This window comes from Rhipicephalus microplus, unplaced genomic scaffold (assembly GCF_043290135.1).
Source record: "Rhipicephalus microplus isolate Deutch F79 unplaced genomic scaffold, USDA_Rmic scaffold_17, whole genome shotgun sequence".
Taxonomy (NCBI): Eukaryota; Metazoa; Arthropoda; class Arachnida; order Ixodida; family Ixodidae; genus Rhipicephalus; species Rhipicephalus microplus.
The window spans coordinates 5,237,792-5,262,576 of NW_027464590.1; the positions used below are offsets into that span (position 1 = coordinate 5,237,792).

The 24,785-nt window shown below is 47.2% G+C and overlaps 1 protein-coding gene and 1 non-coding gene across 12 annotated transcripts in view; both read left to right on the forward strand.

The window, feature by feature from the left end:
* LOC142785024 (uncharacterized) overlaps positions 1-24,785 on the forward strand; it is a 424,940-nt gene that overhangs the window by 386,389 nt on the left and 13,766 nt on the right. For all 11 annotated transcript variants that reach the window (XM_075883440.1, XM_075883442.1, XM_075883443.1 and 8 more), the window contains one exon: positions 16,185-16,321. The gene's annotated coding sequence lies outside the window, so the exon portion shown is untranslated. The remainder of the gene's footprint in view (positions 1-16,184; positions 16,322-24,785) is intronic.
* LOC119182218 (U4 spliceosomal RNA) lies at positions 20,838-20,974 on the forward strand. The gene has a single exon (XR_005111265.2). It is a non-coding gene; the product is annotated as a U4 spliceosomal RNA (small nuclear RNA).

Consider the following 24,785-nt stretch of genomic DNA (forward strand, 5'->3'; position numbering starts at 1 on the left):
AACCACCACAGGTAGCTCAGGATTAAACATCTTAATGACAGGCGAACAAGTCAGGCGCGTTTTCAACTGGTTAAAACTGCGTTGGGCATCCTCCGACCAGCAAAACTTTTGGTCCTGCCTGAGCATGAGACAAAGCGGTTCAACTAGGTGTGCATAGTGATCAATGAACTTGGCATAGTATCCTGCCAGACCTAAAAATGACTGTAAAGACTTAATGTCTGTAGGAGCTGGGGCATTTACTATAGCCTTTACTTTACTTTCTAACGGCGATATGCCATCAGCTGAAATCCGGTGTCCCAAGAAGCTAAGTTCTTTCACAGAAAAAAGACATTTATCATTCAACTTCATGCCACTGTTGGCTATGCAAGTCAAGACTTCAATTAGGCTCGCGTCATGCTCAGACTGAGTCTTACCCCACACAAGGACATCATCCAGATAGAAAATTACATTCTTGCAATCTTTTGAAATCTGGGACATCATTTTTTGAAGAACTGCAGGCGCGGACGCCAGACAGAAACAGACACGCTTAAACCTGAACAAGCCATCATGAGTGATGAACGTCGTTAAGTCCCTACTGCTCTCCTCTAACAAAAGCTGGTGATAAGCTGACGCTAAGTCTAGCTTAGAAAAACAAGTGGCTCCATGAAACATCTGCAACAACTCTTCAACGCGCGGCAAAGGATACCCATCGATGATAATTGCCTTATTCGGTTCCCTGAGATCTACACATAGCCGGATGCTTCCATTTTTCTTTCGGACGACGACGAGCGGCGAGATACACTCGGAAGCGTTCGATGACATCCGAGTCATCGAGTTGTCGCAACTCGGTCGCCACCTGATCGCGAAGAGCCAGAGGGAGACGTCTCAGATTGGGTGTAACTGGAGTCACACCTGGCCGCCGTTCAATGCGATGAATGAAAACCTTGACGAGACCCAACTCGTCGCTGAAGAGCTGCTCGAAGCCCGAAGGCACATTGGAGGGACACTGCACTTCACATGATGCGTGTCGACAAGTGAACCACGCGCCGTCAATCTGGTTGCCCAGTCGCTTAATCGCGTCAAGGCCCAAAAGCGATGTGCCCTTATCGGTGACATAGAAGACCACGGAGCAAGACCGCTGCAACACTTTGACTGGAGCTTGGAAGGAGCCAAGGACCCCGATGCGCTGCTTGGAGAAGTTTCGCAAGTCGACTACAGCTTTGGACAGGCTGTGTTGTTTGCTGAAATGACGCTGGAAGTCTTCTGCAGTCATCAAGGATACAGATGCTCCTGTATCCACCAGTAGTCTCAGGGTAACATTATCGACCACAGCGTGGACGACTAAGTCTATTCTGGATGAGGTGCTAACTGTGAGCACGGACAACAAAGGACGATCCGAAGATAACACTGATGAGCTTGAAGTTCAGTTCAACTGAGTGGAGGCCTGCTGCTCCGGTACGATGTCGACAGCTCCCCTCGAAGAGACGTGCTGTACAGGGGCAGTCTTGCGGCACATCGACACGAAATGTCCCCAAGCGTTGCATGTATTGCAACATTGACTTCGGGCTGGACAATTTCGAAAATTTGAGTGGTGTCGTCTGCTTTCGCAGCGGTCGCACAATTGAGGTTGGAAGTCGCCTGGAGACTTCCAATTTGGGACTGGAGCGCGGTACCCAGGCGACGACTGCGGCTGAAAATCGCCATCTTGGCCTCCCGGACCTGGTGACGTGACGTCACGGCCTCCCTGACTGGCGCGGCCATTCCTTCCCTTCGCACCGCCACATTGGGTGCCTTGCCCAACGGCTTCGACATGTTCAGGTTGACTGGGAGCAAATGCTTGGTTCGCCAAGGACAATGCTTCGAGCGTCTGACCGACTTCTTCCGCTTTCTCCAAGGACAACTCTTCGCCGTATGCCAGCAGCTTCTCTCTCACTCGCAAGTTGGACGAGCCGTGAATAATCTGATCGCCGATGCGTTCCGTGTACGTGAGCCCAAACTTGCATCGTACGGCTTTCTCCTTCGAAACTGTCACGTAGTCGAGGAAACTCTCTCCGGGGAGTTGACGATGACTAGTAAACTCGTGACGTTCAACTAGCGGATTAGTGGACGCGGCGAAAAGCCGGTCGAGCTGCTTGACGAGACTGTCATACTTTGTAACGGTCGGAGCCGAAGAATTTGGGTCAGACGCCGGCGTAGTTGGCGCCGCGTTGCTTGGAGTAGACGCCGCATTGCTCGTTTCGTGTCGGGCTTCTTCCTGTTCGGCTGCCGTGAAATACCTCGGCTGTCCTTCCCGTCCCAACAGGCTGACGAGCGCCGACGCACGACGCGCGTCGTTCCAGTCGCTGTCGCCGGCCGCCTCGAGGTGGGCCTGAAACATTTTTTTCCAATGAGTCCACGGAACCGGGTGCGGCCCCGGCAGCTGGAGGAAGACAAGAAGGTGCTCAAAGAGAGCCATGCCGACAGGAGAGGTGGTACAGAGAGGTGTGAAGCGGAGCAAGGACGAAGGCCTAGGTGAAAGCTTGCCAGAGTCTGCACACAAAAAGCGCTGGGCCTCGCGGACGCCAGACGCGTCAGACACGGGTTCTTTCTGCTGTGGTAGGAACCGAGGCGAAGAACATCCTCATCGCCATTCTGTTGTGTCGGCGAGCGGCGTCCGACAGCGAGGGCCCGAGGACTGAACGCGAGGCGCAACGTGCGCCGGCACACGCCCTCGACACGCGCAGTAGAAGTGAGTTGACCGGAGCTTGCGGGAACCCAACAAAGACTGAGCCGGCCAGCGGCCGTTTATTGAACGACACACAGCGGACACGCGAACACACGCGATTGGCTGCATGCAATCAGGTGTGTGCCGTTACAGACATCTGTTGAACAGAGTACACACTAGAGCGCACTCAGTGCGCGCGCCACTCACAGGTGGCGCCATGACACAGCAGTGTACTACTTAGTGTCTTGGTTCTTTGTGTTGTGACTTCGCGTGTTGCGGCTGTGTTTGTGCGCGTTCTCGCCGCCGTCGCGCTTCATGGCAACCGTCACAGAAGTTAAGTGGCCAAAGCAGCCAGCAAATGATGTTGAAAGAAAGGTTATGATATTAAAAGATGTGATGAGCCGACGCGACGTCGCCTCACCGTGCAGGAGTCCCCCGAAGCTCTCGCTATCCTCGAGGAGTTCTGAGTTTGTTCTAGCGACAGTGAACGTGCACACCACCACCTGATGGGATTAAATAAGATCGTTCTGTCAGAAATTTCGACGGCGAGGAAGGCAAAAATAACGCACTTTTTTAAGAAATAAAGGTTTGTCTGTGCTGTGTACGTTTTCTTTTTGTTTTCATGGTCTGTTAGATAATTCCGAATTCAGTTAACTCGAACATTCTCTCCGGTCTTGTGAGATCCGAGTTAACGAGGTTTTACTGTACAAGCTAGGACGTTTGCGAGGCAGCTGAGGTGGGAGTCATTGTCATTCGAGAAAAGGATGACGTCACCCAAATAGCATAAGCATGTGTTCCATTTAAAGCTTCTGAGGATGTTGTCCATGAAACGATCAAAGCTGACAGGCACATTACACAGGCCGAACGGCATCACGTTGAACTTCTACAAGCCCCGCCGCGGTGGTCTAGTGGCTAAGGTACTCGGCTGCTGACCCGCAGTTCGCGGGTTCGATTCCCGGCTGCGGCGGCTGCATTTCCGATGGAGGCGGAAATGTTGTAGGCCCGTGTACTCAGATTTGGGTGCACGTTAAAGAACCCCAGGTGGTCAAAATTTCCGGAGCCCTCCACTACGGCGTCTCTCATAATCAAATGGTGGTTTTGGGACGTTAAACCCCACAAATCAATCATTGAACTTCTACAATCTGTCAGGCATTACAAACGCAGTTTTTGAGCTGTCGGCATCATTCGTAGGGACCTGCCAGTAGCCATATCGAAAATCTAAAGAAGAAAAAAACTCTGCTTCTTGCAGGCAATCGAAGGCGTCATCAATTCTGGGCAGCGGATAAACGTCCTTTCGTGTGGTCTTATTGAGACACCTATAAACTGGAGAAGCCCAAGGGCTGTTTGAGGGTTCTATTACACCACGTTGAAGCATATCGACCACCTGATCATCAGTGACATAGCGTTCAGGATGAGAAACTCGATACGGGGGCTTGCGCAAAGGTGCATGGCTACCGGTGTCGATGTGGTGAACAATGGTAGACGTGCGACCCAAAGAAGGTTGGCTGTGGTCAAATTACATGTTCAAGCGATCGTGTAGAGCCAGAAGTCGGGAACACTGAGCAGCAGGAAATTCAGGGTCAATCGATGCTAAAAAAGCCTCGGGAGATGAAGTGGGAATGATGGCAGTAGTAATGGTGTTTATGTGAGATGATAGCAAGCTATCAGGTAGGTGACTGGAGGAAACAGAATCAATATCCTCAAGGTGTCCGATGACTTCGCCACAGAATTAGATGTCTAGGTGAGGAAGCGAGTTCGTTATGTAGATGGAGCCATGTGAGTTTTCTATGGTGACAACTGCGAATGGGAGAAGGAAGCTTTTGAGAAAGCTGAAGGCGTCTGAGGGGATAAAAAGGGCGTCGACAGAGGGCACACCTTCACAGATGAGTGGCACAAGATCACAAGATAGAGGAGGGATGTGAGTGTCCATGGCTACGATGACTCGAGATGATAACGGCTAAAAAAAGGGTCTTTCAGACGGTGCATCACACAGAAGTAGTTCACACATCGTCAACTCTAGTTCAGCACGCGCACAGTAAACGACGGCATGATGAGTTCAGAGGAAGTCCCAGCCCAAGATGATGCAATGTGAACATGGGGAAAACGCAACAAATTCAACTACAGTCTAGCCTGCTTATAACGAACCTCAGCCTGACGCGGCATCCATTCGCTGTATCCAGTAGTTCATAGTAAATTAAGCACAGCTTTTAAAAAGTTGCGAGTAAAAACACAAAATTTTTTGCCCTAAAAAGTCTGTGATGCACGTGTTTCGAAGATCAGGAGCGATATGGGTGGTCTTGAGTTTAATTCAAATGGCAGCGTGCTCTTCACCGAGGATCGTGGCATAACGATAGCTAGCACGATACCATAACGATGACACAGAGACAAGAAGAAGACAAAGGACAAGAGCGCTAACTTCCAACTGAATTTTTATTGCGCAGAGCGCGAAAATATATAGGGGAGACGGTAACCATGTGACAAAAACCATATGGCACAAAGAGCAAAACATCAGTAAGAGAAAAAACAACAAAAAAACGAAAGCACAGAAAAAGGCAGAGAAAAGTCTATAAGGAAACAAAACAGAAAAGTAAAGGTAATGTAACTACTTGCGCGCACCAAAACCTTCAAGAAACCTTAGTTCCTTCTCGGACAGAAAAAGGCAGAGAAAAGTCTATAAGGAAACAAAACAGAAAAGTAAAGGTAATATAACTACTTGCGCGCACCAAAACCTTTGAGGAACCATAGTTCCTTCTTGGACAGAGACACGGAGGGCTTGCTAATGCACGACACCTGTTGTGCCATCTGCGCGGCCTCGACGATGACTCGGGTGCGCTCATCCTTGTGCTTGTACAGCGTCGCTGTGTCTTTGAAAAGGGGCACACAGTTGCACTCAGTGCAGTGCTGAGCAAGAAAACCATCTTTCCCGTTTCGAACATTGTTAGTGTGTTCTCTCAGTCGGTTGTTCAGACACCTTCCGGTCGTTCCGACATAACAAGCACCGCATGAAAGAAGGGTCCTATAGACAATTTCCCGGGAGCATGCTTCAACGGAAAATGTGTTGGAGTTCGTTTACTGTTTTCTGCACTGTTCAAATTAATCAGCCTCACCAAATCTACAAACCCCCTAAAAATGCAGTCATCAACTCAATGCAGAGTTAAGCATAGAAACAGGTATGCGGCATGCTCCCGGGAAGTTGTCTATTGGACCCCCCTTTCATGCGGTGCTTGTGCGATTCTATATGATTCCTCCGATTCGATTCCTCCAAACATGCGATTCGATTTCTCCAAATCACTCTTGCCGCTTACTTCATTCACAATGCCCTAATCCGTGCACGGTCTCGCGGTGTCGGCATCATCGACCATAATTAAACCATCGCAGCAGATGTCTCCACCCGCTCACCCAGGTCGGAGTCAACGACGCACTGCCACTAATCGCTGCCACTCTTCACTGTTCTTATCAACTGCACCAATGATGTTATCTTCGGTCTAGACATTTTGTGCGCCCATTCGGCCCTCGTTGACTGTTCAGCTAGCACGGTGCAACTTGACCTGCCCTGTATGCCTGATACGCCCAGTCTGCCCCAAGTTCGTTTCAACTCTCCTGAATGTGTCCGTTTGTGTCACCGCACACAGTTACCTGCATTGCCGTAACAGCGTCGCCACCTGTACCTGATGGAGACTACATGCTCACGCCCATTACATTCGTCCTTCTGACTCGCAGTGTTACTTTTCCGCACATTATTATTACGTTACGGGAAAACCGTGCTTGCATCTCTTTGCTGAACTTTGCTCTGTGTCCGCAAGTGCTTCGTATGGAATAGCGCTCGCCATGCTGACACCCTCTGAGGATTGCGTCCTCAGCTTTATACCCCAGTGATGTGCGTCGCCGCAACTGCACGCAAGCCTGTTCTTCGATAGAGAGTCCATCTTCTAATGTGGAAAAAATGATCGCGGTGGACCTTTTGCCACAGCAAACTGACGTGCTCCGTCACGTCTTGGAATCGTACTTTGACGTATTCGACTTCTGTGACTGCCCCTCGGTCTAACCAGCATTGTGAAGCACCGTATTAACATTGGCGATGCATCTCCGGTACATCGACGACCGTACCGCGTTTCTCCTGCGGAGCGTCAGATCATTAAAAAAAAAGTCGAGAAGATGCTCGCCAAAGACATAGTTGAGCCATCTTCCAGTCCATGGGCTTCCCCGGTTGTTCTTGTAAAGAAAAAGGACAACAGCTGGCGATTTTGCGTCAGCTACAGACATCTGAACCGGATCACTAAGAAAGACGTCTACCTGCTACCGCGCATTGACGACGCCCTGGATTGCCTTCATGGTGCTGAGTATTTTTCCTCCATCGACCTTCGCTCAGGGTACTGGCAAATTGCTGTCGATGACATGGATCGTAAGAAGACTGCTTTTGTGACCCCTGATGGTCTTTACTAGTTTAAGGTCATGCCGTTCGGAATATGCAATGCTCCAGCCACCTTCGAACGAATGATGGACACTCTCTTGCACGGGTTCAAGTGGTCAATTTGTCTGTTACCTCGACGGCGTCATTTTGTTTTTCTCGACCTTTAAAGCATACCTTGACCGCCTTTCCTCCATGCTTTCTGTTTTTCGTAACGCAGGACTGCAACTGAACTCATCGAAGTGCCACTTCGGACGCCAGCAAATAACCATGTTAGGCCATCTTGTGGACTCCTCTGGCATTTCCCCTGATCCTGATAAAGTTCGAGCTGTGCAAAACTTCCCCGTCCTGACCAGCACTAAGGAAGTCTGAAGCTTTTTAGGTCTATGCTCTTACTTCCGACATTTTATAAACAATTTTGCGGACGTGGCCCGACCTCTTACGAACTTGCTGAAGAAGGATGTTTCATTCTCTTGGGGCACTGTGCAAGCTTCGGCGTTCTCCAATCTCATTGCGTTGCTCACAACACCACCTATTCTGGCCCATTTTGACATGTCTTTCCAACAGAAGTCCGCACTGATGCCATCAGCCATGGAATCGGTGCTGTTTTGGTCTAGCATCAATGCGGCTGCGCCCTTGTTATCTCATGTGCCAGCCGTCTGCTCTCTGCGGCCGAGCGGAGCTACTCTATCACTGAACGGGAATGCCTTGCTCTAGTTTGGGCGGTTGGCAAATTTCGGTTCTACTTACATGGTCATCGTTTCACTGTGGATGGATGGATGCTATGAGCGTCCCCTTTATAACGGGGTGGTGACAAGTATGCCACCAGGCTCGACAAAAAAAAAAAAAAAAAAAAAAAACCTTTTTTCTTTTTTTTATGTTGGCCTAATGCCTCTACTTCGATAAATTCTATCCTAATGGAAAAAAAGGTAAATTTTCAGCTTAAGTTCTCTGCCATTTACGGCACACTGTCCATATTTTATTTTTCCAATATTTATTTTTGTCCTTTCTCTCTAATTTTCTGCCACCAATACTCTAACCGTCTCTTACTTATTTCAATCGCGGGTGTGTTCAGCTTTCCATTGTTGTCCCTAAAACCCAAGGCTTCCTGTAGGCTCGTGCCCAAACGTACACCTGGGTGGATATCTCCACATTCAATCAGAACATGCTCCGCCGTTTCCTTATCTTTCCCGCAGCATGTGCATTGTTCTTCTTCTTTACTGAATCTTGCTTTATAACTACGCGTTCTAAGGCAGCCCGATCTCGCTTCAAACAGTAAAGCGCTTCCCCTTGAATTATCGTAAAATGCCTCCCTCCTTATTTCATTTTTGCCCTTTCGGTAGTTACTCAAAGCCGGTTTTTTCTCCATAGCTGCCATCCAGTAAATCCTCTCCGCCTCCCTGACTTTTCCCTTAACGCTCTTTGTTGACATATGGCTCACAATACCAGCCGTATATTTACTAGTGAGTCTTCTAGTTCTTTTTCTCCACTGTGTGTCCACGCTCTTCCTATACAAATAACGGAACACCTTCTCTGCCCATCTACTCTCCTTCATATTTCTTAGCCTTTCTTCGAACCTTATTTTGCTCTGCGCTTCCCTCGCCTCAAAACCTGCCCACCCCATATTGCCCTTTACAGCCTCGTTTGTCGTCTTCCCGTGAGCACCCAACGCGAGGCGTCCCACAGTCCTTTGATTTACATCCATTCCCGATTGCACCTCTGCCCTCATGCACACCACTGAGCTCCCAAAAGTAAGCCTCGAAGCACCTCATACAGACCTCGAAGCACCTCATACCTATTGTATCCCCACAACGCTCTGTGCTTCATTATTGCCGCATTCCTCTTTCCTTTTGCTGCCGAGGCTTTTTCCTGTACCTCCATGTATCTATCACTCTCATTTACCCATACTCCAAGGTACTTGTATTCACTTACCCTCGGTATTTCTTGGCCTTGTATGGACACCGTCTGATCACAGGGATCATTGAATACCATCAATCCACACTTCGTTACACTGAATCCTAGTCCAAGAGCTTCACCTTCCCTTCCGCATATATTCGCCAGCTGCTGTATATCGTCTCGACTGTCCGCAAATAAGACGATATCGTCCGCATAAAATAAACCTGGAAGCTTCTGCTCAATCATCATGCCGCCCTGTTTGTGTGACAGATTAAAACCAATGTTGCTACCTTCTAGCGCTTTTTCCATACTCACCATGTACAGCATGAATAACAGCGGGGACCAATGACATTCCTGTCTCAGACCCCTGCTAACCTCAACGTTCTCTTTGCTACGCATTCCTTCCCACTCTATGCAAACTGTATTTTCTCGGTATATCTCCCTCAAAAGCTGTATACAGTCGTCGCCCATGCCCATTCCTTTCAATATATCCCACAAAATTTCCTGATTAACGTTGTCGTATGCCCCAGTGATGTCTAGAAAAGCCACGTACAAGGGCCTATTCTCTATTTTAGATATTTCTATACACTGAGTGAGAACAAACAGGTTATCGTCTAACCGCCTGTCGACTCGAAATCCGTTCTGAAGTTCTCCCAAAATATCGTTATGTTCGGCCTATGTTTCTATTTTCATTTTTACTGCTTGCATCGCCAACCTGTATAGTACCGATGTAATGGTTAGTGGTCTATACGAGCGAATCTTGTCCTTTTCTCCCTTGCCTTTATAGATTAAGTTCATTCTACTTTGTCGCCAACTGTCCGGTATTTGTCCGTCCTTTAAGCTTTTTCTACTGCTTTTAACAATGCTTCTTTAGTGTTATGTCCTAGTTCGTTAATGAGGCTAACGGGAATCCCATCTAAACCCGCGGCAGTGCGCTTTGGAATTTTTCCTTCGGCCTTTTTCCAGTTGAAATTATCAAGTACTAGCTCTTCCTCTGTTGCTTTCTCTGCCACACTTTTACTCACCGGGGAGATCCCCTGGACGCTCTTTTGAAACGAATCGGCTGTTACCTTTTGGATGTAACCTAGCGCTTCGTACCCTTCCAATTGATTTCCTCCTTCATCTAGAATATGTTGTTGCATTGTGACAGACTTCCTACCTAGCGCCTTTATGTGGCTCCAAAAAATCCTAGGCGCGGCCTCCTTTTTTTCGTGTATCTCTGTCGTCCAGCGTTCACTTTCACCTTTAATTTTTGCCTCTACCAATTTCTGTACATGGGATTTTTTTTCTAAATATATTTCCCATATTTTTTTTACTTCGTCCTGCGGCCGCTTCTCCTTTTTTGCCTTTCTATGCTCCCGTGATGCTTCGCGTCGCTTCTCGATCGCCTCCCGGATTTCCTTGTTCCACCAACTTTTTGGCTTCCTTTTTCCTTTCCAGCAAACAGTTTTCTTCTCTTTCCCTATCTCCTTCGTCATTAGATGTAACAGCTCACTATACTCCCAGTCCTTGCCTGGTATTTCGCCTACTTCTTCCTCGACTCTTGCGGCTATATTTATTATTTGTCATTTAAATACGAGCTGCCAGACTTTGATTCCATGCTCATATTTTCAGTTTCGTATCCCATTTGTAATGTTATTCGTTTATGATCACTACCCAAGCTGTTAATGCCTTCCTCGTCTATCCTCATTTCTGTCAGTTTGTGGTAAATTCCTTCAGTCATGAGACAATAATCAATACTTGATTGCTTGTTTCCGACTTCCCATGTGATCTGGCCGTCACATTTAGGCCCCGTGTTAACTATCTCCAGACTATGTTGCTCGCAAAGATCTAGTAATAACTTCCCATTGGTGTCTGAATATCCGTCAAGGTCATGTATGTGGGCATTCATGTCCCCTAGAAGGATGATTTCGGCCCCATTACCAAATTCCTTAATATCCGCACTCATGCAATCCACTATCTCCTGATTCTTTTCTCTGCAGTTATTCCCCGTCCACAAGTAGGCTACCCCTAGCCACGTTTCCTTTCCACCTACTGTGCCCAGAACCCAGAGGTGCTCTGAACACGTCTGTTTCACTCTAACCCATTTGGCTCCGCGGTGAATTAGCATTCCTACACCCCCACCTTTCCTTTCCGATATGGTCCTGTTACACCCTTCCCAAACATAATTTTTAATGTGTGGTGGCTCTTCCAAGTCTCTAAGGTGTGTTTCTGTAACCGCATACACGCCTATCTGTTCTTTGTTTAACTGCTCCTCAATCTCTAACCATTTTGCCTTCTTTCTGCCACCCTGCATGTTTATGTAACTAATTGCAACACGCGCCTTTTTCCTTTTTCTTTTACCTTTTTTCTGGTTTTTCGCAATTCTACCTGTCAAAGCGTCCTCCTGGTTGTTTTCCCTGTTACGAGCTACCCCGGACTCCGAAGGGCCCGTGAGCCCCCCAAAAAAGCTACTGCGCGTCCTTCCAGTCGCCAGCCCACCTCGTGTCCAAGCCTCTTATCGAAATGAATCTTGTCTCTTTGGAATCCACCCCACCTGTGCACTTCCCTGTTTAAATCCACTACCTCGAAACCCTTCTCTCGACTAATTCGCCATATCTCTATGTTTGCGTCGACAACCGCTCTTTGCAGGTTGACGTTGCGTACTGGTACTTCCGGTACTGTGCATACTACAATTTGCACCTGGGGGGACACGGTGCGCATGTCATCCACCCCTTTCGCCAAGGTCGTCGCTAGTCCTGACGATTCTTTTTTCAGGACGTCATTTAACCCCCCCCGCAATTACGAGGTTACGATTGTTAGCTTTAGCTGCGAGTTGTTCACCCGCTTGACTCATTACTGTCCCCAGCGTTTGTCCTGGGAACGTCCCTACCGCAACTCTCTTGTCGCCTTTCACCCTTTCTTTGATTGCCGCTGCGCATCGGACTAAATTTGAGTCACCGGCGATGATGACCTGTTCAGACATTCCTTCTGAAACCTGCACCTGGCTGCTGTCACAACTGATCACCACGCCCTCTGCTGGCTCTCGTCGTTAAAGGACCCCACTGGGCATCTTGGTCGCTGGGCACTACGGCTCCAAGAATATGACTACTCAGTGTCTTACCAATCTGGCCGTTTTCACCATGACGCTGACTGCTTGTCCCACCATCCAGTGGACCCTCCTGAGACTTTAGATGAAGCGCCGCCATGTGTGCTCTCTCTCTCTGCTTTGAGCAACATCCATGATGAACAGCGCCGAGATCCCGTCTTGTGTGATATTATTGAGAAACTGAACTCTCCAACGCCCCATCCGTCTACTCGACTGTTTGTATTTAAAGAGGGCACCTTGTACCGCTACAATGTCAACATAAATGGGCGCAAACTGCTCCTTGTGGTGCCTTCCCACCTACGTTCGAGTGTTATCGCCCAGCTCCATGACGCCCCCACCGCCGGTCACCTTGGTCTCTCTCGGACTTACGACCACGTGCAGCGTCGATTTTACTGGCACAGGCTTCATTGCTCCGTGCACCGCTACGTCGTCCCATGCGACCAGTGCCAACATCGAAAAAAAAAAAAAAAACCCTATGAGTCCTGCCGGACTCCTCCAGCCACTTAATATTCTTACTGACCCCTTCTTTCGAGTTGGTCTTGATCTCCTAGGCCCGTTCCATCAGTCTACCTCCGGAAACAAATGGATAGCTGTCGCTACAAATCATACAACCTGGTACGCCATCACGCAAGCTTTGCCAACCAGCTGTGCCACAAATGTGCCTGATTTTCTTCTGTAGGATGTCATCCTCCATCATTGTGCTCCATGCCAACTCCTCACAGATCGTGGACGCTATTTCCTCTCCCGAGTTATTGACGACCTGCTTCGCTCTTGCGAAACGAAACATTAATTTACGACGGCCTACCATCCACAAACTAATGGGCTTACTGAACTATTCAACCGGACTTTAACTGACATGCTCTCCATGTACGTCTCCTCTGACCACCTAGACTGGGACGTTGCATTGCCATTTATCACATTTGCATACAATTCCTCGCGCCACGATACGGCTGGGTTTTCACCATTCTATCTCTTATGTGGTTGCGACCCAACTCCACCTTTCGACACCATTTTTCTTACAGCTGTCGATTCGCCGACTGAATACGCCCGTGACACTATCACCAGAGCTCACAAAGCACGAGAAGTTGCTCTGAAGCGCCTCTTAGCATCGCAAGTGCAATAGAAGGAACGTTACGACACACATCATCGTGACGTCTCCTTTGCCCCGGGTTCCCTTGAATTGCTGTGGACACCGACTCGGCATGTTGGTCTCTCTGAGAAGCTGCTTTCCCAGTACTCGGGACCCTACCGCGTCTTGCGCCAGGTGACCGACGTTACCTATGAGATAGCCCCGCTGAAGTCGTCATCTCTAATGTCTACAGAATTTATTCATGGCTCCCGACTTAAGCTCTACCACTCCGAAATATCATAGAAAGCACCGAGACGGTGCTTCTGCATCCGGGGGTCATGTTACAAGACTACATCACACTGAAGAATCAAGACACAGTGAGAAAGACGACATGATTCTGGGATGTGGGGCACGCTCTGCCTTGTCATCTTGGCTTAGGCTTGGCGTCGTGCAAATATATCTTAGCTGTAACCTCGTTTCTCTGTGTGCCCTCCCGTAACAATATCAATAATCATTGTTGTTGCTTGAAACCAGCGCAGCCGTGTCCTGTCGTAGCTTGTTCAATTCAGCATTTGCCCTCGAGTGTCTCCTGAGGATTGGACGCATTTTGTAGGCGTATCTTAGCCTAAACTTCGAACACTTGAGTTATCAACATGATAAATCGTGTCAATCACCCACTCACCTGTATCTTCTAAAGCGAGCCTCTAGTGAGTCGATTAGAATGCCACTTGAGAGGATGCATCCAAAGTCGAGTTCTTGCGAGGAGTATCGAGGCGCTTCAATCAGGACATACGTAGTATTGCCATAAAACTATGTGGGTGTCTTTGTGAGAGCACCTGTTTGCGCATTTTGGTCCCTCCAGTAAAGAAGCCAGCTAACAAACTCGTTCAGACATTGCAGCTGATATTATTGCACTCTGGCTCTCGCCACTCATTTTTCAGCCTGCAGCCTGTGCTAGGAGTTATCACATTCACATTGATCGACTAATTTACAATTAAAGTCAGTGAAATTTGCTGTTTCATTGCCAAAGACCAAATGCAAAGTTTCATCTTCAGTTATCAAAGCTGACGACAAGAAGGGGTTAAATATCTTCAGAGCAAGCGCAGCACTTTTTTGCCTTAGTTAACTTGGGTTCAGAGCCTTGGAAGGCGGACCATAAGCAATTTACACACCACTATATTCTTCAGCTTTATGCAGTTTTCTTAGCTTTGTCAATGATGCACCTTCCAGCCTTTTGTTCTCCTCATCATAACAATGAAAATTAGGATAATACAGTGGATGTCCGATTTCCCGGACCCTCAAAAGATCGCGAGAACGTGAAAAAAATCAGGCAGTTCGCAAAAACGAATGCAAGTATAAACACTTTTTTAATGGGTATGTTTTGCTGGCAGAGGCGGTCATGGCAGAAGTACAGGATTCTCATTGCAATTCAGCAAATGCATCGTTTAGGTGGCTCTGAAAAGAATCGTTTATACTTCTTTCTTCCATTATACAAATATTTCAGAACTATATGTATAATGTAAGAAAGAAAAAAATTTTATGTGGCCGCATCACTGCATTAGTAATCTCTTAGGCGAAAAAAAGTAGCTTATTTTTGTTTGCACGGCATTCCACTTGCCCGCGATGATGTCTGCCTCAATTTCAGCTAAAGTCGTGCTGTCCCTGTACTTGGTGTCATTACTCGAAACTCCAAGCTTGTTGGCTGTGTAGACAGTGCCTCTTCGATCCCGATGGCAGGGTTGTCAGACTCCTGCATAACTTGATGAATGGCTTAGTTATTGGTCAATTCGCACACAGCTCGAGGTCTTTGTCAGCGTTGGCAAAGCCCTTTAGGGTTATCCTGGCTGGAATAGAAACACCGGCAGCATGTAGTAGGTCGAAGGCAACGTCTGCTGGTTGAAGTTCTTCACACACATTGTCTACTCCATGTGAGACAGCCGTATAGGCGTCAAGTATTTCATGTGAAAACAGTTAAAGAAGGTCTATTGCGTAACGGCCTTCTATGCATAATAGCCTTCCATGAGTCCGCACACATGCCTACAGAAGACCATAGCTCAACAGCATAGCTTTTCCCACTCGGAGCACAGGCACAGCACCATGCTGACCATGTGGCTGTGGCCACAGGTTTGACTAACCTACGGCTTGCAACGTATTGGCGTACGCTGGATTGCGGCATTTTCGGTTTCGAGAGTACGAAAACCAAAATGGTCGCATCGATAGTGACTGCGACTCTGCGATTAGCAATAAAAAGTCCAGAAAATCAGATGGCAAAAGCTATAAACACCCAAAATTTCGGACAAATACACTGACTTTATGGGGAACTTGACGGTGCCACAGATGCGTCCAAGAAGTCAAGCATGTCCAGAATTTCGAGCGTCCATGAAATCGGATGTTGACTGTACTGGCACTTGTCAAAACTTTTCTGGTTCATCCAGTTGTATCTAGAATGACTGCCACTTGGGCATGTTGGTAAGTTCATGATGAATTTACGCCCACAAAAAGCGCTCATCCTGTGTCCTTTTTGCGTCTTTGTACTTATTGGCGCTTGTTTCATCATATATCTCTGATGTACTTTAGCTAGTGAAACAATGTGAGGCAATGTGAAACAAAGGTTTTTGAGGATCCGTTGGATGTGGGTGCATGATTGCTAGATTGTTGCTTCCTTCAAATTGTGACATGTTCCTGTAAATTGAATTATTGTCTGTTATCGCTGCCTTATTATGAAGGGTGCAATAGTCATGACTAATTCACTTGTCTTAACACTTTATGTAATTCCTCGGCATATGTGTGACACATTATTATATGCTCACTATAAACTCTGGACCATTAAAGCGTGCTTTGTTTCTAGCGGTTCAGTGCTGTTAGGAGTTAGTCTTGACCTGCCTGCCTTGTACCATAGCGAACCTTCTTTAGTTTATTCCATCAAAGGCAAATTTTAGCCTGGATACGATGTGTGGTTGTGATTGGAGTGGAGTTCTTCTCTACGAAGCCTTTCATTTAGTTGAAATGAAAAAGAAACATTCTTTTTCTTTCCTTTCAGAAATGCCTTATCAGCTTCGAAATATGAGTCGGATGACGTCGAAAGTCCTGTATGTCCTCACTTGAGCCTACCCTCTGATTAGACGGAACATATTCTTATGGCAAAGATATTGACAACTTGACTCTGCTTGCAAAAGAGTGAGTGTTTTCTTTTTTGCTAACTTCTGCGATTTTTCTCTGAGGAAAAAAATGTGGGCAACTTTCATGTGCACTAGTTTTTTGATGTTGCAAAATTTTTCATTTTTAATTTTCAGCATTGACAAACTGGTACGTAAAAAATAGGTTTTCCTTACCCTTGGCACGAGCTAAGTGTAATAATATTTAAATTGCATACCATGTACATTGGTAAAATTCAAGGCTTTATTTTCTTTGTTAGACACACCAATATTGAGAACTAAGAGGCAGTGATAGCAAGGAAAGTATAGAGGACGTAGTATATGTAATGCAAATGGGAAGGAAGACAAGTTACGAAAAGATAACTTGCCATGGGCAGGCAACCAGCCTGCGGTTTTTGAATAATGGGTTGGATGCTTTAATAGCTAGCGAGCTACAGGGGCAGTAATGCTCTCTAGTCCACATTATGGGGTGTGTGTGTAGACTTATACCCAGTAGGGTTATTGCCACTAGTAGTTGATGACTGCGAATGTAGAAGCTTCTTGCACTGTGGCTCAGTTCTCCTCCGTACTGCATTATTGTAGCCACCTCTTACTTTCACAATGTTTATTAAATGACACTGCACTGTTGCAGTACATGAAGTGATCACTAGGTGGCTGAAGCAATCTCAACTACACGCGCACATTGCATGTGGTTTAGATTGATAGGAGAGTGGACTGACACACGGATGGACGACTGAGCTGCGAGCCTGTGAAGCTTTGCACCATCAATCATCATTCACTTCGTGGATGTGCTACGGTTCTTTTAAATATGATAGTCTTTCTTAAGGACCTTTGATGCAAAAATTTTGGCCTGTCTGCCTGCCTGTCTGTATGTCTGTACATTTGTCTGTTTATCCACTCTTAACGACATCGGGTACTTGAAACTGCCGACCCCGTCCGCAGCGCCCACCTATGTTGCTCAAGATTGACCGTTCATGCTTGTGCAATTGTCCATTAAAAAGCAATTATTGCGCATGTCTGGGGTCCCATAACAACACGTATACATTCTGCATGTGCGTCTCTTACTAGAAAAGGCATACATAAGTAATTTTAAAGACCGTAGCGCTTATCACGCTGCACTGACCATGCAACGCTTCCACGGAAAGGTGATTATTGCCAGCGCTTTGCTAAAACGAAATTGTGGTTGCATCTACCCGTTGCCTTGCGTTCTACACCTCATAACCTCTGAGTTGGGCGCACACACCTATTTCAAAGCCACGCGTTTTGTTTTCTAAGACAACTGCCAGATGGCGCTTTTATCTCACGTGTGACGTACTTTGATGCGCTCGTTCGCCTCCGCTGCACGCTCGAGGCATTCTAACGCAGTGCCTCCAGAATACCGTCCACGCGATTTTCTTACGCGGAACATAAAATAAATGTCTTGTTCACTCTCTTCACACGCAAGACTATTTTCTTTCGACGACATTTGCAGATTTAATGCAGATACGGGGCCAATTTTTTTCTTTCTGCCTGTTTGCATCAGGTAGCTTAAGATCTTACAGTAGACGACTGATTTGCCCGACCCTCAAAGGATTGCGAGGACATCCAAAAAATGTGGCAGTCCGGGAAAACGAATGCACAAAAAAGTGCACCTTTTAAATGCGAAGCATTTCTTAGCGAACTTCGGCGACTTTGAGCGTATCTGTCTGTCTGTCTGTCTGTCTGTCTGTCTGTCTGTCTGTCTGTCTGTCTGTCTGTCTGTCTGTCTGTCTGTCTGTCTGTCTGTCTGTGTCTGTCTGTCTGTATCTGTCTGTATCTGTCTGCATCTGTCTGTCTGTCTGCATCTGTCTGTCTGTCTGCATCTGTCTGTCTGTCTGCATCTGTCTGTCTGCATCTGTCTGTCTGCATCTGTCTGTCTGCATCTGTCTGTCTGCATCTGTCTGTCTGCATCTGTCTCCCTGTCTGCATCTGTCTCCCTGTCTGCATCTGTCTATCTGTCTGCATCTGTCTCCCTGTCTGCATCTGTCTGCATCTGTCTGTCTGCATCTGTCTATCTGTCTGCATCTGTCTATCTGTCTATCTGTCTGCATCTGTCTATCTGTCTCTCTGTCTGCATCTGTCTATCTGTCTCTCTGTCTGCATCTGACTATCTGTCTCGCTGTCTGCATCTGTTTGCATCTGTCTCTCTGTCTGCATCTGTCTCTCTGTCTGTTTTTCTGCCTGCCTGCCTGCCCGCCAGACTGCCCGCCAGCCCGCTCGCCCGCGGTATGGTATGGCATGATTGCATGGGGAACACAAGTGACAGACCCTAACAAGAAAATCATGACATGCAGGTCATGTAACAACATGACTACATGCCACGCTCATGATGCGCTCATGGCCGTTTCGATAGGGTCACATATACCAAATTTGGTATTACATTTCGTAAATGGATGACGAAGGTATGTCACTGATGCAAACATGATAATCATGAGATGCGTGTCATGTAACAACATGACTACATGCCACGCTCATGACGCGCTGGGAGCCGCTTCGCTAGAATCACTTAAACCAAATTTGGTATTACGGGACGGGAACAGATGACGAAGGTATGATACTGGTGGAAACATGATAAACATGAGATGCGTGTCATGTAACAACATGATTACGTGCTACGTTCATGATGCGCTCGCGGCCAGTTCGCTAGCTGCACAACTACCAAACTCGGTATTACGTGATGCGAACGGACGACATAGGTAAATGACTCATGTAAACAGGATAATCACGACATGCGTGTCATGTAGCAACATGACTGCATGCCACATTGATAATGCGCTCGCAGTCGTTTCGCTAGCTTCACATATGCCAAATTTGGTATCATGTGACCCCAATGGATGACGACGGTATGTGACTTGTGCAAAGATGATAATCATGAGATGCGCGTCATGTGAAAACACGAGTACATGCCACAGTCAAGGCGCCAATACATTTCGGCGTGACGCAGTGCGCGTTCTTGCCGGCGTTCAATTCGTCGCGTCACGACGGCATTGTCACGACGGCATTGCCACGCCAGGCGCCGGTCCTGCCATATACTCGCAGGCGCACGCGGCATTGCATTTATTTGACCCATGCACGTTTCAGCGCATTCAGCATCCCCCCGTCACAAAAAAAGAAAGCGCATTGGCGCGAGATGGAGCATGTCGCATTTCGCGCCATTTGTCGTCGGGAAGCGCCGACGGACGCTGGTCGCGCCTAGCGTCAGACTATAGAGTGCTTGAGTTCTGCTAACATTGCGTCGCTGTGCTCAGCGTTCACGTGCATGAACGCTACATTGGAGTATGTCTGGCCCTTCATGATATGCTTGCGGCCGTTTTGCTAGCTCCACATATACCGAATTCGGCGTTACGTGACCTCAATGGATGACGAAATATAAGACTGGCTCAAACATAATTATCCTGACACGCGTGTCATGTAAGAACATGACAACATACCACGCTCATAGCGTGCTCGCGACCGTTTTGCTAGCTCCAAATATACTAAATTTGGTATCGCGTGACGTGAATAGATGACAAAGGTCAATAACACATTCAAACATCACAATTATGACACCGAAGTCATGTACGGCATTATTTACCTCCTTCTTGTAACGTTGTGCTGATATTAAAGTGACATATCAACATTTCTCATTTGTTCTTCGCATATCATAGATTCCTTCTGTACGTGGTATCTGCCTATTTTTTCACAGGTATTTTTCGCTGACAGAGAAGGCAATGGTAGGGGTACAAGATTTTCATTGCAATCCAGCGAATGAGTTGTTTAGGTGGCTTTGAAAAATGCCATTTGTGTTAAAAAAAGATATGTGAAAATAACTCGATGTGGCCCGCGTAATCTCATTGGTCAACACTTTGGCCCCCAAAACGTTTCTGATTATCTTTTGCAGGGCAATCTGCTGGCCCGCAATCATGTCTGCCTCGATTTCGGTTAACGTCTTGCTGCCACTGTACAACGATGACAGCGTCATCAGTGCTAGCGTCCACTCCGAGCTCGTTGGCTGTGTAGGTGCTGCCTCTTCAAACTCGGTGTCAGAGTCGTCAGAACCCCCCGTTACTTGACAAATGATTTCGTCAGCCGTCAATCCCCCACTCAGTTCGAAGTCCTACTGAGTGTCGGCGAAGCCCTCAAAGGTTATGCCGGCTAGAATTGAAACGCCAGCAGCATGCAGATCATCGAAGGCAATGTCCCCAAACAGAAGTTCATCGCACACGCTGTCTTTTTTAGGTGAGACAGCTTTCTTAGCACCGAGCGTAGAATGTGAAGCCTGCATGGCGAAAACAGTTACGAAGAGTCTCTTACGTAACCGCCTTTTATGAGTCTGCAAGCATGTCATGCTCAGACCTGAGGTCAACAGCGTAGCTTTTCCCACTGTCGGAGCACAGCAACAAGCAGCTGAGCATGCGTGATTTATAAAAATGCTTCAAGTTGCAAATCATGCCTTGGTCCATCGGCTGCAGGATTGATGTGGTGCTTGGTGGCATAAATTCAATCTTTATAGCCTTTAGGTTGTTGATGTGACCACGCGCAGTTGTGCGCAGAGGCAGTGTCGCATCCAATGAAGTGGCAACTGAGGAGTGACTATTTTTAGTTGACAACTTTTTTATTCACAAAAAGCAGCACTTTTGGGTGTTACTGCTCGAACCTTCTGTCCAGCTTGCGGGCATACGCTTGGAATAGCTGCTGGGTCACCCTGCCTTCTTGTTGGCTTCGTAGAGAACAGGCAGAGTTGCTGCCTTCTTGAAACATCTTTGATGCTCCAACTTCCCTATCGCAAGCTACGGAAGCTTCTCGCTGCCTGACATGTTCCTGCGAACGAAGACAGGGAGCCACTTCTTGCTCTTGTTTCCGCCGTAGCAGGCGTCACCAGCAAATGCAAGCATTTTCTTTGACAGGAGCTTCTAAAACAGTCCTGTTGCGTGGCAGTTGAAAATAAAGTCTGATAAAAACTACTGGAGCAAGAACCGCAGCCTTCCATTCCGATATTTGGAGACTACGGAATCGTTGACGGTACCGCTTTCCCTACAGATCTTGAATTTCAAGTCATTGTGACTCCCTCAATTGCAAAGCCATCCATCACTGAACTTGAAATCCTTCTCGTTCGTCTGGCGCCCAAAAACCTCCGCCGTTTGCTTCAGGATGTCACGTGACACCGGGATTTTCTTGCCGATTGTGATATTGAGCCACACAAGGAGCACTTCCTCGAGCTTCGGGTAAACACCCTGACCTGGATTCTTCTTTGCAGCCCTGGTTGACTTGGCACTCAGTTCCAAAATCTTTGCCTTGTTCTGCATAAAGTCCGAAACAGTTTGCTTAGAAATTCTGCACTCCTTACCCACCTCTGCCTGTGACTTGGCTGTTTTGAATTTGTTTGATGATGGCGGCTTTCTTTTTCATTGTAATCTTATGAGGTAGATTTGTGCGCTTTGAAGACGTGACCAAAGATGAAAGAGCAGTTGGTGCGGTCGCTTTTAACGGCGAATTCGCTTGAAAAAAGGCAGCACCAAACCGCTAAAAACTCAAGGCAAATGCGAACGCTCGGGAAACGTGAACGCTGAAGATACCACGCTGCAGCACACAATCTACCGTATAGCTGACAGAAAAACACGTGAACGAACACAGTGGTTTGACTGGGCTATGGCTGGCAACAGATTGGTATGCGCTAGGTTGTAGCAAAGTGCGGTTTCAAGAGTGCGGCAGCCACGGGGCTGTAGGCGCGGTGCTGCTGGCCGCACTTGGCCACACCTGCAATGCCGAGTAAAGTGTTAGGCTAATACAATGAAATTGGTGGCGTTTGGTGGCGATTTGTAGTCCGCGGCTAGCGGTGAAAAGTCTGGAAAATCGGATGGCAAAGGGTTTAAGTGTCCAGAATTTCGGACATTTCAATACATTGACTTTATGAGGAACATAATGGTGTCGGGAATGAGTCCAGGAAATCGGGCTTGGCCATGTCCGGAATTTTGGGCATCCAGGGAATCGGTCGTCGACTGTATTACGAGATGGCAGCTGACCAATATTTCCTCCCATACCACCTGAAGGTATCAAGTCTGCCAGAACGAGACCTTTGCTATGGATGAAAAAAAAAGTGGAAATTATAAGGGCTAGTGTTTGCTATGCAGAATATTTATCAGGACTAACAGACAATGCCAACCAATGTATAGCTGCTGTTAGCAATAATTGTAATGTAAATGTGAACAAAAAAAGTGGGTGAACAGATAACTTGCCGCTAGCAGGATCTGAAGCTGGGACCTTCGAATAACGTGTCCGATGGTCTATCTACTGAGCTACAGTGACGATACCCCCCCCCCCCCCCCATTCACTATATGGGTATATGTGGTCATTCCCTGGTAGTGTCTACGTCTCTGTAGGCGTCGTTGCGGAGATTTGTACTTTGACTTTAGTATTGACTTGATTGATGACTGGACGCGGTGTCGCGCATTAGAGGTTAGAATTTGTGTCTAAATAATTTTTCATCACTTTTTCCTGATAATCATAAGTGAGGCACAAAGACAACAGGTCTCAACTTTAACCAAGGCTTACAGCTTCATACTGAATCATACTGAAGTATTGTTAGTTCTCGTAGATGGCAACCAAGCCATAGCCCTAGTTCCAGAGGAGTCCGCAGCGCAGCAACACAGTCAGCTGCTGCTCAACCAAAGCAACAATGGTCCTCGATCCAACTTCACACAAACCCTTCACTGTTAGATGGGGGCGCCACTAACCAACACCATACAGTAGCGAACTCTAGACTTGGCTTCAGTGAAAATCGTTGCAAGTGCTTTTTCTGTCATCGGCTAAGAAAACCTGGTAATGGTATGCCTTAGTGACAACGTCCCACTCTGCGCTCGTGTAGCAATTGTAGCACGTATGCACCTGCCACTTCTGTCTAGCTCTTCTGAATGGTGTGAAATGCACTGTTTAACTGGTGAATAACTGCAACAGCTACCACCGTTTTCTTTTGTGAGCTTTCTTTTCCCTTGGATATGTGAGTGCAGCTCCAGGAATAGAAGTGCTGCGCCGATTGTCCCATGCTGCGCCAATCTGATGTGCTGCGCCAAGCGGCGCCTAAACGGAAATTTGCACATGCAACTTCAAATTTAGTTGAGAGCTCCATCATTCACTGAGTTCACGTGTGTGCTACACAAAGAGCGTAATCATGTCTATAAAAAATTCCGCATTCATATCAAGCATCGTATTTCGGATAATGCATGAGCCTTGCACCACGTGAAAGCAATTCATGATTCTTGTTAAGGTGGCATTTGTGTGCGTACCTCACTATGCGACTCTATGTATGTTTTAACAGCGAAAGTGTTTTACAGGCTATGAAAAATATTCGCCGTACTAATGCCGAGACAACCACCGAGCGCGTGCTGTGCTTGGTGGTTGCTCGGCGACAGTGGGCCATATAAACTAAAAGAAAAATTAAAAATCAGTCTCACTGATGACTGCAACAGCAACAATTTGTAATGTTGTAATGGTGATGCCGCACACACTCCTTTCTAACCATTACGCGTGTAACACTGCCTTGCGCAAACCGCGCCCGAATGACTTGAGACTTTCTAGATAATCTTAGAATTGTCCGATGAGATTACGCGCACGATGGGTACACTACAGCTTGTTCTGGAACTTACATGGCGGCTAGCAATAATGCTGGAATTTTCGATAACACATGTATAAATGCTGCCGCACTTTATTTGGTGGCAGATTATCGACGGCGACGCTCTATGTCGGTGATATCAGTCTGCAGCATGTATAGCTTGTAGAGTGACGTTTCATTTTACTGGCACAGGTTAGCCCAAATAAAAAGTTCACTCATAAAAACAGCGACTGCTGCCTTCGTCCACTTCACGACCCCATGGTTATACGAAGGCTGACAGCTAACTCTTTTTAATCTGACATCACGACCCTTACAACTATACAAAATGCTGGTGTATTAGAATAAGTACGTCCACTTCAAGGAGAAATGCTCTTATCACGCAATTCATTCCTGTTAAGACCGCACCACATAACACGGTGTACGAGTCAATGTGCGATAATGCTTGCTGACATTGCGTGCGCCAGCTATCGTAACCTCACTCTTCATTAGAATCAAAGCTCACGGCTGCTGCTTGAGCGACCCTTTTTTCCCCAGCTTCTTTTCATGCTCGTTCAAGATGGGTGCTGTGTCTCCTTCCTGCTTGAGTATTCGACGGCAGTTCCAATACGCGGTGGGATGCTAAAGCGTGTGCCTTCTGAGCGACAAAGATTGGCTGTCTCCATTAATCTCGGCTTGAGCAGCGCCCATCACTCCAGCTTGTGCAATTTAAAGTGTGGGTCAAACGTACAATGTGCGGGGAATGGTACCAGCTTGTAGTGCGAAGCGTGGTGGCGACGGCGAGAACCCATTGAGTGTCCATATAATTCCTATCGTAATAAAAAATGTTCATTTAATTGCCTAGCAATGGCGCGTCGAGTGCATCTAAATTTACCCGTGGTTC